The sequence below is a fragment of the Papio anubis genome, chromosome 9, assembly GCF_008728515.1.
Source record: "Papio anubis isolate 15944 chromosome 9, Panubis1.0, whole genome shotgun sequence".
NCBI classification, from domain to species: Eukaryota; Metazoa; Chordata; class Mammalia; order Primates; family Cercopithecidae; genus Papio; species Papio anubis.
In genome coordinates this window covers 43712768-43727470 of record NC_044984.1, presented here as the reverse complement: position 1 = coordinate 43727470, position 14703 = coordinate 43712768, and the positions used below count along the sequence as shown (strand labels likewise).

The following is a 14703-nucleotide window of genomic DNA, read 5'->3' as shown; positions in this document are numbered from 1 at the left end:
TCAACCTCCGCCTCCCCTGTTCAAGCAATTCTCCTGTCTCAACCTCCCCTCAGTGCACTTTTATAAACCTTCCTCAGACCCCGTGGGAAGCCCAAGATCGTCAAAAACAGAACCAAGAAGTCTGACCGATATGTCAAAATTAAGTGTAACTGGCGGAAACCCAGAGGTGTTGACAACAGAGTTCGTAGAAGTTTCAAGGGCTAGATCTTGATGCCCAACATTGGTTGTGGGAGCAACAAAAAAACAAAGCACATGCTGCCCAGTGGCTTCCGGAAGTTCCTGGTCCACAACGTCAAGGAACTGGAAGTGCTGCTGTTGTGCAACGAATCTTACTGTGCTGAGATCGCTCACAATGTTTCCTCCAAGAACCGCAAAGCTATCGTGGAAAAGAGCTGCCCAGCTGGCCATCAGAGTCACCAACCCTAATCCCAGGCTGCGCGGCAAAGAAAATGAGTAGACAGCTCATGTGCATGTTTTGTGTTTAAATAAAACTGTAAAAACTGAAAACAACAACAACAACAAAAAAAACCTTTTTAAAAAAGGTAAGTGTTGGAGAGAATGTGGAGAAACGGGATCCCTCATATATTGGTGGTGGAAATGTAAAATGGTGTAGCCACTTTGGAAAACAGTTTGGCAATTTTTTAAAATGTTAAACATAAATTTACCATGTGACCCAATAATTTCACTCTTGGGGATCTGCCTAAGAGAAATGAAAGCATACATACACACAAAAACTTGCACAAGAATTTTCTTCTCTGTCTCACTCATAATAGCCCAATTGGAAAAATTAGAGACAACCTAAATGTCCATTAACATGTGAATGAGTAGACAAAATATGCTGTGTCCATACAATGGAATATTATTCAGAACAAACTATGGATACCAGCTACAATGTAGGTGAACCTCAAAAAGAATATGCAGGCTGGGCGCTCTGGCTCACACCTGTAATCCCAGCACTTTGAGGGGCCAAGGCGGGAGGATTGCTTTAGCCTAGGAGATCGAGACCAGCTTGAACAATGTGGCGAAATCCCTTCTCTACAAAAAATACAAAAGAAGTTAGCTGGGCGTGGTGGTGCATACCTGTTGTCCCAGCTACCCCAGGAGGCTGAGGTGAGAGGATCACCTAAGCCCCAGAGGTCAAGCCATAATCAAGCCATTGTGCTCCAACTGGGTGACAGAGCAGTCCTGTCTCAAAAAAGAAACAACAAAAACAAAACAAACAAACCCTTTTTTAGACTGGAGTCTCACTCTGTCACCTAGGCTGGAGCAGTGCATGATCTCAGCTCACTGCAACCTCCACCTCCCGGGTTCAAGAAATTATCCTGCCTCAGCTTCCCGAGTAGCTGGGACTACAGGTGTGCACCACCAAGGCTGCCTAATTTTTGTATTTTTAGTAGAGATAGGGTTTCACCATGTTAGCCAGGTTGGTCTCAAACTCCTGACCTCACATGATCCACCCACCTCGGTCTCCCAATGTGCTGGGATTACAGTCGTGAGCCACCATGCCCAGCCAAAAAAACCCTATGCTCGGCCGGGTGCGGTGGCTCAAGCCTGTAATCCAGCACTTTGGGAGGCCGAGGCGGGCGGATCACAAGGTCAGGAGATCAAGACCATCCTGGCTAACACGGTGAAACCCCGTCTCTACTAAAAAATACAAAAAAACTAGCCAGGCGAGGTGGCGGGCGCCTGTATTCCCAGCTACTCGGGAGGCTGAGGCAGAAGAATAGTGTAAACCCAGGAGGCAGAGCTTGCAGTGAGCTGAGATCTGGCCACTGCACTCCAGCCTGGGTGAGAGAGCGAGACTCCGTCTCAAAAAAAAAAACAAAAAAAAAAAAAACAAAACAAAAAAACTCTATGCTCAGTGAAATAAGCCAGATACAAGTGATTACATATTGTATGGCTCCATTTATATGAAATATCTGGAAAAGGCCAAGCTATAAAGACAGAAAGTAGATTACCTTCTTTCTTTTTTTCTTATTTTCTCTCCTTCTTTCTTTCTCTCTCTCTCTCTCTGTCTCTCTCTCTCTTTCTTTTTTTGGCTGAGTCTTGCTCAGTTGCCCAGGCTGGAGAGCAGTGGCACAGTCTCGGCTCACTGCAACCTGCACCTCCCAGGTTCAAGTGATTCTCCTGCCTCAGCTTCCCAAGTAGCTGGGATTACAGGCACCCGCTACCACGCCCGGCTAATTTTTGTATTTTTAGTAGAGATGGGGTTTCACCATGTTGGCCAGGCTAGTCTCAAACTCCTGGCCTCAAGTGATATACCTTGGCCTCCCAAAGTGCTAGGGTTACAGGTGTGAGCCACTGCACCCAGCCAGATTACCTTCTTTCTAACCCCCTAACCCCCAGTGGGAAATCCTAACCCCCAATGGAATGATATTAGGTGGGGCCTTTGGGAGGTATTTAGGTTTAGACAGGTCATGAGAGTGGAGCTCCCATTATGGGATTAGTGTCCTTAGAAGAAGAGAAAGAGACTAGCATTGTCTCTCGGCTTTGTGAGGATATTGGGGAAAGACAGCCATGTGCAAACCAGGAAGAGAGCCCTCACCAGACACCAGATCTGCCAGCACCTTGATCTTGGACTACCCAGGCTCCAGAGCTGTGAGAAATAAACATCTGTTGTTTAAGCCACCTAGTATATGGTATTATGTTATGGCAGCCTGAACTAAGACAATTTTCTATTATCTGTGGGAGGGGAGAGGAAGATAGTATAATAGTAAATGTGTATAAATATATATAGTAAATGTGCTTGAGGGATAATACTGGGATGTTGAAAATGCTCGAAAATGTATTTATGTTAAACAAGTTGATGAATTTGGTTTGAAAAGTCATTGAGCCAGATGCCATGGCTCACCCCTATAATCCTGGCACTTTGGGAGGCCAAGGAAGGAGGATCACTTGAGCCCAGAAGTTCAAGATCAGCCTGGGAAACATATCGAGAACTTGTTTGTAAAAAATAAAAATAGTCTGGGCATGGTGGCTCACGCCTGTAATCTAAGCACTTTGGGAGGTTAAGGTGGGTGGATCACCAGCCTGGCCAACATGGTGAAACCCTGTAGCCAGGCGTGGGCATGGTGGCTCACACCTGTAATCCCAGCACTTTGGGAGGCCAAGGTGGGTGGATCACCTGAGGTCAGGAGTTCAAGACCAGCCTGACCAACATGGAGAAACCTTATCTCTACTAAAAATACAAAATTAGCTGGGCGTGGTGTCGCATGCCTGTAATCTCAGCTACTCAGGAGGCTGAGGCAGGAGAATCACTTGAACCTGGAAGGCAGAGGTTGCAATGAGCTGATATCGTGCCATTGCACTCCAGCCTGGGCAACAAGAGCAAAACTCTGTCGCGAAAAAATAATAATAATAATATAAAATTTAAAATAAAAATAAAAAGCCTGGTTGGGTGTGGTGGCTCATGCCTGTAATCCCAGCACTTTGGAAGGCTGAGGTGGGTGGATCACTTGAGGTCAGGAGTTCAAAACCAACCTGGCCAACATGGTTAAACCCTGTCTCTACTAAAAACACAACAATTAGCCCAGGTGTGGTGGCACACATCTGTAGTCCCAGCTACTTGCGTGGCTGAGGTATGAGGATTGCCTGAACCCAGGAAGGAGGTGGAGGTTGCCGTGAGCTGTGATCATGCCACTGCACTCCAGCCTGGGTGACAGAACAACCTAGTCTCAAAAAAAAAAAAAAAAAGTCATCAAATTATACACTTTAAAAAAGTGAACTGGCCAGGTGCAGTGGCTCACGCCTGTAATCCCAGCACTTTGGGAGGCTGAGGCGGGCAGATCACCTAAGGTCGGGAGTTCGAGACCAGCCTGACCAACATGGAGAAACCACGTCGCTACTAAAAATACAAAATTAGCTGGGCATGGTGGCGCATGCCTGTAATACTCATGACAATCATAGTCCTAGGTTCCGTAACTGGTCACGTGGTCATAGCTGGTATTAATAGCTACCTTTTTCTACTACTATCCTGTATTCCCTTTGCCTTCAGCAAGCACCTTAACAGGTGTTTACCTGTTTCTTTTCTTTTTTTTTTTTTTTTTGAGATGGAGTCTTGCTCTGTCGCCCAGGCTGGAGTGCAGTGGCTGGATCTCAGCTCACTGCAAGCTCCGCCTCCCGGGTTTACGCCATTCTCCTGCCTCAGCCTCCCGAGTACCTGGGACTACAGGCAACCACCATTATGCCCAGCTAATTTTTTTGTATTTTTAGTAGAGACGGGGTTTCACTGTGTTAGCCAGGATGGTCTCGATTTCCTGACCTCGTGATCCGCCCGTCTCGGCCTCCCAAAGTGCTGGGATTACAGGCTTGAGCCACCGCGCCCGGCCTTTACCTGTTTCTTTACCTGATGGACTGACTCAAAGCTTCATTTCTGAAGGCTCTGGGCCATTAGTAGTCCTGGATTGGTTTGTTCTAGTTTTCCATTTGACCTTAATCACAGGTCACAGTAATACTGAGATGACCTAAGGAATCACCTGTAGTCTTGATATACTGATACTTACCTACACTGTGAGGTAATATTCCAATTTTTCTTTTTCTTTTTTTTTTTTTTTTTTTTTTTGACGGAGTCTCACTCTATCACCCAGGCTGAAGTGCAATGGTGCAATCTCAGCTCACTGCAACCTTGGTCTTCTGCTTCAGCTTCCCGAGTCACTGGAAATACAGGCGTGCACTACCATGCCTGGCTAATTTTTGTATATTTATTTATTTATTTATTTTTGTTGTTTGTTTGTTTCTTTTTTGAGACGAAGTCTTGCTCTGTCACCCAGGCTGGAGTGCAGTGGTGTGATCTTGGCTCATTGCAACCTCCACCTTCCCAGTTCAAGCGATTCTCCTGCCTCAGCCTCCCGAGTAGCTGGAATTACAGGTGCGCGCCACCACGCCCAGCTAATTTTTGTATTTAGTAGAGATGGGGTTTCACCATGTTGGCCAGGCTGGTTGTGAACTTCTGACCTCAGGTGATCTGCCCACCTTGGCCTTCCAAAGTTCTGGGATTATAGGCATGAGCCACCACGCCCAGCCTCCAATTTTTCATTGCTAGTTAGGATCAATCACCCCAGCCAGCACAGTAACTTCTTTCTTCGCCTGCTGACTCAGAGCCATGAGGATCCCAAAGTGGCCTGGCTTCAGTCTATTCCACTTCAATGGAATCACTGTGTCTCCTGGTGGAAGCATTCTTCCCTTTGGAGCTAAGACCTCTAGGCCAGCAGAGCATGAGACTGGAAGAACAGGAAACAAAAATGTTGCTAGTGGGCCTCTAGTGGTGATTGTGCATTGTGCCATTCCCATTTCCATCCTTTAATTCCTGGACCTATGAATCCTGGCTGTGGAAGAAACAGCCCTATGTATTGAACACTGATTCAGAACATAGATAGTCTTCTAGAGATCCATGCTAAAAAAAAAAAAAGACGAGATCCATGCTCCAGCCTTGCAAGGTGTTGTGACCTAGCTGATAGCATAAATGTGTCTTCAAAAGGTCATTCCAGGCTGGGCGCGGTGGCTCACATCTGTAATCCCAGCACTTTGGGAGGCCGAGGTGGGTGGATCACCTGAGGTCAGGAGTTCGACACCAGCCTGACCAACGTGGAGAAAACCCGTCGCTACTAAAAATACAAAATTAGCTGGGTGTGGTGGTGCATGCCTGTAATCCCAGCTACTCTCGAGGCTGAGGCAGGAGAATCATTTGAACCTGGGATGCAGAGGTTGTGGTGAGCTGAGATGGTGCCATTGCACTCCAGCCTAGGCAACAACAGTGAAATTCCGTCTCAAAAAAAAAAAAAAAAAAAAAGCCATTCCATCATTCTGTCAAACCAGCTTCAAGTTGGTGGGGAACATGGTAAGACTAGTGAATTTATAAGCATGGGCCCATTGCCACACTTCATTTGCTGTAAAATGAATTCCTTGATCAGAAGCAATGCTGTGTGGAACACCATGAAGGTGAATGAAACATCCTGTAAATCCATGGATGGTAGTTTTGGCAGAAGCATTGTGTATAGAGAAGACAAATCCGGATTTGCTCGTTCTCATGTTTATTTGCCATTTGAACATCCTCTTTTGTAGTGTATCTAATCAAGTTCTTGCCAATTTTTATGTTAGATTGTATATCTTTTACTGATTTATAGGAATTCATTTTATACAGTATTCTGGATGTAAGTCTTTTATCAGTATATGTGTTTCAAATTTCTTTTCCCAGTCTATGGCTTACCTTTTCACTTTATTTTCTTTTTCAAAAATTTAATTCACATACCATAATATTCAACCTTTTTTTCACCTTTTTAATAATGTTTTGTTTGGTTTGGGCCAATAGAATATTTAAAACTTTTAATGTAGTAAATTACATGACTGTATTAGAACACGTCATGTACCCCATAAACATATACACCCACTATGTACCCACAAAAATTTAAAATAATAATAATTTTTTTTTTTTTTTTTTTTTTGAGACGGAGTCTCGCTCTATCGCCCAGGCTGGAGTGCAGTGGCCGGATCTCAGCTCACTGCAAGCTCTGCCTCCCGGGTTTATGCCATTCTCCTGCCTCAGCCTCCCGAGTAGCTGGGACTACAGGCGCCCGCCACCTCGCCCGGCTAGTTTTTTGTATTTTTTTAGTAGAGACAGGGTTTCACCATGTTAGCCAGGATGGTCTCGATCTCCTGACCTCGTGATCCGCCCGTCTCGGCCTCCCAAAGTGCTGGGATTACAGGCTTGAGCCACCGTGCCCGGCCAAATAATAATAATTTTTAAATGTAGTCAAGTATATCAGTCTTTTTCTTTAGGCTTACTATTTGGTTTTTGTATACTGTTTAAGAAATCTTTCCCAAAAAAAGATGTCTTTTTTCTATCCTAAGGTCATGAAGATAGGTTTCTACCTTATTTCTAGAGGCTTTATTGTTCTGCCTTTTACATTTATATATACAATTCACCTGGGTTGATTTTTGTTATTGTGATTTTATATATGCCTTAGAGATACTTCCTCACTGCTCTGCACTGTCGTCCCTTTTGTCATAAATCAAGTGTACATCTATGTGTGGGTTTGTGTTTGGATTTTTTATTCTATCCCATTGACCTACTTTTTTTCTTTTTTCTTTCTTTTTTTTTTTTTTTTTTTTTGAGACAGAGTCTTGCTCTGTTGCTCTGGATAGAATGCAATGGTGTAATCTTGGCTCACTGCAACCTTTGCCTCCTGGGTTCAAGAGATTCTCCTGCCTCAGCCTCCTGAGTAGCTGGGACTATAGGCACATGCCACCACGCCCAGGTAATTTTGTATTTTTAGTAGCAACGGGGTTTCACCATGTTGGTCAGACTGGTCTCGAACTCCTGACCTCATGATCTGCCCGCCTGAGCCTTCCAAAGTGCTGGGATTACAGGCATGAGTCACTGTGCCTGGCTTTTTTTTTTTTTTTTTTTTTTTTGAGACAGAGTATCACTCTTGCCCAGGCTGGAGCACAGTGGCAGGATCTTGGGTAACTGCAACCTCCACCTCCTGGGTTCAAGCGATTCTCCTGCCTCAGCCTCCCAAGTACCTGGGATTACAGGCGTGCACTACCACGCCCAGCTGATTTTTGTATTCTTAGTAGAGATGGGGTTTCACCATGGTGGCCAGGCTGGTCTCAAACCCCGGATCTCATGTGATCCACCCACCTTGGCCTCCCAAAGTGCTGCGATTACAAGCATGAGCCACTGCGCCCGGCCTGTTAGAAAGTTTTTCTTTTTCTTTTTCTTTTTAATTTTTTGTTTTTTGGGTGTTTTTTTTTTTTTTCTTTTTTGAGACGGAGTCTCGCTCTGTAACCCAGGCTGGAGTGCAGTGGCTGGATCTCAGCTCACTGCAAGCTTCGCCTCCCGGGTTCACGCCATTCTCCTGCCTCAGCCTCCCGAGTAGCTGGGACTACAGGCGCCCACCACCTCGCCTGGCTAGTTTTTTTGTATTTTTTAGTAGAGACGGGGTTTCACCCTGTTAGCCAGGATGGTCTCGATCTCCTGAGCTCGTGATCCGCCCGTCTCGGCTTCCCAAAGTGCTGGGATTACAGGCTTGAGCCACCGCGCCCGGCCGGGTTTTTTTTGTTTTTTGAGACGGAGTCTTGCTCTTGTCGCCCAGACTGGAGTGCAATGGTGCAATCTTGGTTCACTGCAACCTCCGCCTCCTGGGTTCAGGCGATTCTCCTGCCTCAGCCTCCCGAGTAGCTAAGATTACAGGTGTCTGCCACCACGCCCAGGGTAATTTTTGCATTTTTAGTAGAGACGGGGTTTCACCATGTTGGCCAGGTTGGTCTTGAACTCCTGACCTCAGCTAATCTGCCTGCCTTGGCCTCCCAAACTGCTGGGATTACAGGCGTGAACCACTGCCAAGCATGGTAAAGTTTTTCTTTATTTTTTTTCTTCCTTTCTTTTTTATGAGATGGAGTTTCACTCTTGTTGCCCAGGCTGGAGTGCAATGGCATGATCTCAGCTCACCGCAACCTCTGCCTTCCGGGTTCAAGCAATTCTCCTGCCTCAGCCTCCCGAGTAGCTGAGATTATAGGCATGTGCCACCACGCCCGGCTAATTTTGTATTTTTAGTAGAGATGAGGTTTCTCCATGTTGGTCAGGCTGGTGTTGCCCGGTAAAGTTTTTCTGCTAGATATCTTAAACATATTTTGTTAGAATTATTCTAAGGTACTTGATATTTTTATTCAAATGTAAATGGTATCTTTACAAAGTTCTGTTTGTTGCTGACATATGAGAATAAAATTGGCCAGGTGCAGTGGCTCACGCCTGTATTCCCAGCACTTTCGGAGGCTGAGGCAGGCAAATCACCTGAGTTTGAGACAAGCCTGACCAACATGGTGAAACCCAGTCTCTACTAAAAATACAAACATTAGCCAGGTGTGGTGGCGAGTGCCTGTAATCCCAGCTACTAGGGAGCCTAAGACAGGAGAATCACTTGAATCCCGGAGACAGAGGTTGCAGTGAGCCGAGATGGTGCCATTGCAGTCCAGCCTGGGTGACAGAGACTCTGTCTCAAAAATAAAATACATAAAATGAAATAAAATAAAATAAATATAAAATAAAATGAAATGAAATTGAAGCCAGCAAGTGAATCTGCCTATCTGAATGTGTTTCTGCAGAAATTTTTATTTATTTATTTCACTGTTTTGAGATAAGGTCTTGCTATCATCCAGGCTGGAGTGCAGTGGCATAATCACAGCTCAGTACCATCTAACTTCTGGGCTCAAGAGATCCTCCCGCTTTAGCCTCGCAAGTAGCTAGGACTATAGACTTGAACCTAAAAATATTTTTTATTTTATTTATTTTCTTTTTTTGAGATGGAGTCTTGCTCAGATGGAGTCAGCGCAATCTCAGCTCACTGCAAGCTCCGCCTCCCGGGTTCACCCCATTCTCCTGCCTCAGCCTCCCGTGTAGCTGGGACTACAGGTGCCTGCCACCACGCCCGGCTAATTTTTTTGTATTTTTAGTAGAGACGGGGTTTCACCGTGTTAGCCAGGATGGTCTCTATCTCCTGACCTCATGATCCATCTGTCTCGGCCTCCCAAAGTGCTGGGATTACAGGAGGAGCCACTGGGCCTTGGCCTAAAATTTTTTTTTTTTTTTTTTTGAGACGGAGTCTTGCTTCAGCCCAGGCTGGAGGTGGCGGTCGGATCTCAGCTCACTGTAAGCTCCCTCCCTGGTTCACTGCCCTGCCTTCCCCGAAAGAAGACTACAGGCTCGCCACCTCACCCAGCTAGTTTTTCTTTGTATTTTAGTAGAGACTTGGTTTCACCTATTAGCCAGGATGGTCTCATCCTCCTGACCTCGCGGATCCTCCATCTCTGCCTCCCAAAGTGCTGGGATTACAGGTTTGAGCCAATACCGTCACTTAAAAATATTTTTAAATTGGCTAATTAGAAAAAAAAAATCTTTTGTAGAGATGAGGTCTCACTATGTTGCCCAGGTTGGGAACTCTTGACCTCAAGCGATCCTCCTGCCTAAGCCTCCCAAAGTGCTGGGATTACATGTGTGAACCATTGTGCCCACCCCTCTTTCTTATAATGTCTTTATTGGATTTAATATCAAGGTTATGTTTGTCTAATAAAATGAATTGGGGAGAGTAGCCTTTTTTTTTTTTTCTGTCTTCTTCTTTCTTTTTGTTTTCATTTTTCTTTTTGAGACAATCTCACTCTGTCACCCAAGCTGGAGTGCAATGGCACAATCATGGCTCACTGCAGCCTCAACCTCCCCTACTTAGGCACTCCTCCCAACTCAAGCCTCCCAAGTAGCTGGGACTACAGGTGCATGCCACCTGGCATGGCTAGTTCTTTGTATTTTTTTGTAGAGATCAGGTTTTACCATGTTGCCCAGGCTGGTCTCAAACTCCTGGGCTCAAGTGATCCACCTGCCTTGGCCTCCCAAAGAGCTGCTATTACAGGCATGAGCCACTGGGTCCAGCTGTTTATTTCTATTATTTGCAAGCATTTATGTCCAGTTGGCATTATTTCTTCCTTAAATGTTTGGTAGAATTCACTGGTGCCACATCTGGGCCTGGGATTTGATTTGTGTGAATTTAAAAAATAACAGCTGTATTGAGACGTAATTCACATGCCAAGCAAATCACCCACTTAAAATGTACGATTCTCGAACTTGTCTCAGAGGCGTGAAAAAAATGTACAATTGAATGATTTTTAGTTATTCACAGACTTGTGCAACCATCACCACAACCAAATTTACAACATTTAGAACATTTTCAAAGTTAGGACATAAAGAAAGCTTAGCCATTAGCAGTCATTCCCCTTCTGTGGGATTTTTTTTTTTTTTTGAGACGGAGTCTCTTTCACAAAGGCTATTAAATCTATAATTAAAATATATTAATATTAAACTATTTATATATATTAAAAATATTCCTGGTTGGGTGCAGTGGCTCATGCCTGTAATCCCAGCACTTTGAGAGGCTGAGGCAGGCGGATCACTTGAGGTCAGGAGTTTGAGACCAGCCTAGCCAACATGGTGAAACTCTGTCTCTCACTAAAAACACAAAAAATTAGCTGAGGGTGGTGACAGGCGCCTATAGTCCCAGCTACTCAGGAGGCTGAGGCAAGAGAATTGCTTGAACCTGGGAGGCAGAGGTTACAGTGAGCTAAGACTGCACCACTGCACTCCAGCCTGGGTGACAGAGCGAGACTCCGTCTCAAAAAACAAACAAAAAAAATTATAGATTTAATTAAGCATTTTCTCCTTCCTTCATGGTCAAACCCAAGTGCCTACATTTCAGGATTAGCTCTTCCCTGAGAGGTCTGCTCCACAGAATCAATGCCACCAAACAATGAGGTGCTGACTGGCACCAAACAATGATGAGGTGCTGACTGTTTGTGGCACCATGCTGGGAACAGAGACAGAGAAAGGATATAAGTTGATGGGGCACTGAATTCTGGCTCTATAGAACCCTAAAATTTAGCACCAGTTCAGAGACAAGCCTTTGAACAAGGTTAAATTCTGAATTTCTATCTTCATCTGCAAAGTGGGGTGAGTAATCCCTTCTGTATTTTTCAGGATTGGAGTGGGCCAAATGAGAGAATATGTGTAAAAGCACCTTGAAAATTGTTGTTTTTGTTTTTTTGAGACAGAGTCTCTGTCACGCAGGCTGGAGTGCAGTGGCACGATCTCAGCTCATGGCCACCTCTGCCTCCCTAATTCAAGCGATTCTTCTGCCTCAGCCTCCTGAGTAGCTGGGATTACAGGCCCATGCCACCACACTCAGCTAATTTTTGTATTTTTCAGTAGAGACGGGGTTTCACCATGTTGGCTAGGCTGGTCTTAAACTCTTGACCTCAGAGATCCACCCGCCTCAGCCTCCCAAAGTGCTGGGATTACAAGCATCAGCCACTGCACGCGGCCGCACCTTGAAAATTGTAAGCCTAGGCTACAGGAGGAAACCCTGTCTCTACAAAAAGCACAAAAAATTAGCCAGGCATAGGGGCGTGCCTCTGTAGTCCCAGCCCCTTGGGAGGCTGAGGTGGGAGAATCACCTGAGCCTGGGAGGTCAAGGCTACAGTGAACCATGATAGCACCACTGCACTCCAGCCTGGGTGATAGAGTGAGACCCTGTCTTTAAACAAAGAAAGGGGCCAGGTGCGGTGGCTGCTGCCTGTAACTCCAGCACTTTGGGAGGCCGAGGCAGAAGGATCACAAGGTCAGGAGTTTGAGAGCAGCCTGGCCAACATAGTGAAACCCCATCTCTACTAAAAATATAAAATTTTTTTTTTTTTTTTTTTTTTTTTGAGGCGGAGTCTCGCTCTGTCGCCCAGGCTGGAGTGCAGTGGCGCGATCTCGATCACTGCAAGCTCTGCCTCCCGGGTTCCCGCCATTCTCCTGCCTCAGCCTCCCAAGTAGCTGGGACTACAGGTGCCGCCACCACGCCCGGCTAATTTTTTTGTATTTTTAGTAGAGACGGGGTTTCATTGTGTTAGCCAGGATGGTCTCGATCTCCTGACCTCGTGATCCACCCATCTCGGCCTCCCAAAGTGCTGGGATTACAGGCTTGAGCCACCACGCCCGGCCTAAAAATATAAAAATTATCCAGGCATGGTGGCACGTGTCTGTAGTCCCAGCTACTCAGGAGGCTAAGGCAGGAGAATCACTTGAACCCTGGAGGTGGAGATTGCAGTGAGCCGAGATCACACCACTGCTCCACCTTGGGCAACGGAGTGAGACGTCATCTCAAAAAAAAAAAAGAGAAGAAAAGAAAAGAAAAGAGGCCAGAGGCCAGGGCCGGGTGCAGTGGTTCACACCTGTAATCCCAGCACTTTGGGAGGCCGAGGCGGGCAGATCACGGGGTCAGGAGATCGAGATACTATCCTGGCTAACACAGTGAAACCCCGTCTCTACTAAAAACACAAAAAATTAGCGGGGTGTGGTGGCGGGTGCCTGTAGTCCCAGCTACTTTGGAGGCTGAGGCAGGAGAATGGCGTGAACCCGGGAGGCAGAGCTTGCAGTGAGCCGAGATCTGCGCCACTGCACTCCAGCCTGGGGGCAGAGCAATACTCAGTCTTTAAAAAAAAAAAAAGAAAGAAAGAAAAGAAAAGAAAAGAGGCCGGGTGTGGTGGCTCATGCCTGTAATCCTAGCACTTTGGGAGGCTAAGGCAGGTAGATCACTTGAGGTCAGGAGTTCAAGACCAGCCTGGCCAGCATGGTGAAACGCTGTTTCTACTAAAAATGTGAAAATTAGCTAGGCGTGGTGGCACATGCTGGTAATCCCAGTTATTTGACAGGCTGTGACAGGAGAATCACTTGAACCTGGGAGGCAGAGGTGGTTGCAGTAAGCTGAGATTACACCACTGCACTCCAGCCTGGTGACAGAGCAAGAGTGTCTCAAAAAAACAAGGAAGGAAGGAGACAGAGAGAAAAAACGAGAAAGAGAAAAAGAAAGAGAGAGAGAGAAAGGAAGGAAGGAAGGGAGGAAGGAAGGAAAGGAAGGAAGGAAAGGAAGGAAGGAAGGAAGGAAGGAAGGAAGGAAGGAAGGAAGGAAGGAAGGAAGGAAGGAAGGAAGGAAGGAAGGAAATTATAAAGTAGTGCTCACTTGGGCAGCACATATTCTAAAACTGGAATGATACAAAGAAGACTAGCATGGTCCCTGCACAAGGATGACATGATTTAAAAAATTCTAAAGTATGCCGGGCGCGGTGGCTCAAGCCTGTAATCCCAGCACTTTGGGAGGCCAAGGTGGGTGGATTACCTGAGGTCAGGAATTTGAGACCAGCCTGGCCAACATGGTGAAACCCTGTGTCTACTAAAAATAAACAATTAGTTGAGTGTGGTGGCATACGCCTGTTGTCCCAGCTACTCAGGAGGCTGAGGCAGGAGAATCACTTGAACTCAGGAGGCAGAGGTTGCAGTAAGCTGAGAAAAAAAATTCTAAAGTATTATTAAGGTATTATTATTGAAGAGCTGGCGATTGATTCAGCAGAGGAAAAATATAGAAATAACAGAAATCATTACTAAAGATACACAAGCATGTACAACCATAACTACATTTTTGAGCACTCGCTATGTGCTAAGCACTGTATTTTTTTTTTTTTTTTTTTTTTTTTGAGATGGAGTCCTGCTCTGTCGCCCAGGCTGGAGCTCAGTGGCGCAATCTCGGCTCACTGCAAGCTCCGCCTCGGGTTCATGCCATTCTCCTGCCTCAGCCTCCCAAGTAGCTGGGACTACAGGCACCCGCCACCACGCCCGGCTAATTTTTTTGTATTTTTAGTAGAGACAGGGTTTCACCGTGTTAGCCAGGATGGTCTCGATCTCCTGACCTCGTGATCCGCCCGTCTCGGCCTCCCAAAGTGCTGGGGGATTACAGGCGTGAGCCACCGCGCCCGGCCGCTAAGCACTGTATTAAGTGCTGTATATGAATCACCCCTCATTGATTTTTACAATAACCCTGTAGAGTGTTGCTATTATTTTTATTTTACAGATAAGAAAAGTGATGCTTAGAGGGGCTAAGTCACTCACTAAAGGTTACATGGCTACTAACTGACAGTCGGTGAGGAGGTTTGCACTATGAGAGGACTGCATTTATGGTCTGTCAGGGAAGTTGACCCTCTCCACAGGGTACCAGTTATTCAATAACCCTTATAGGCCGGGCGCGGTGGCTCAAGCCTGTAATCCCAGCACTTTGGGAGGCCGAGACGGGCGGATCACGAGGTCAGGAGATCGAGACCATCCTGGCTGACACGGTGAAACCCCGT

At 46.0% G+C, this 14703-nt stretch overlaps 1 non-coding gene and 1 pseudogene across 1 annotated transcript; both read left to right on the top strand.

The window, feature by feature from the left end:
• Positions 1–66: 66 nt before the first annotated feature.
• On the top strand, positions 67–490 carry LOC103875744 (annotated as a pseudogene).
• Positions 491–13536: 13046 nt separating this feature from the next.
• LOC116269000 lies at positions 13537–13638 on the top strand. The gene has a single exon (XR_004176326.1). It is a non-coding gene; the product is annotated as a U6 spliceosomal RNA (small nuclear RNA).
• The last annotated feature ends 1065 nt before the right edge of the window (positions 13639–14703 follow it).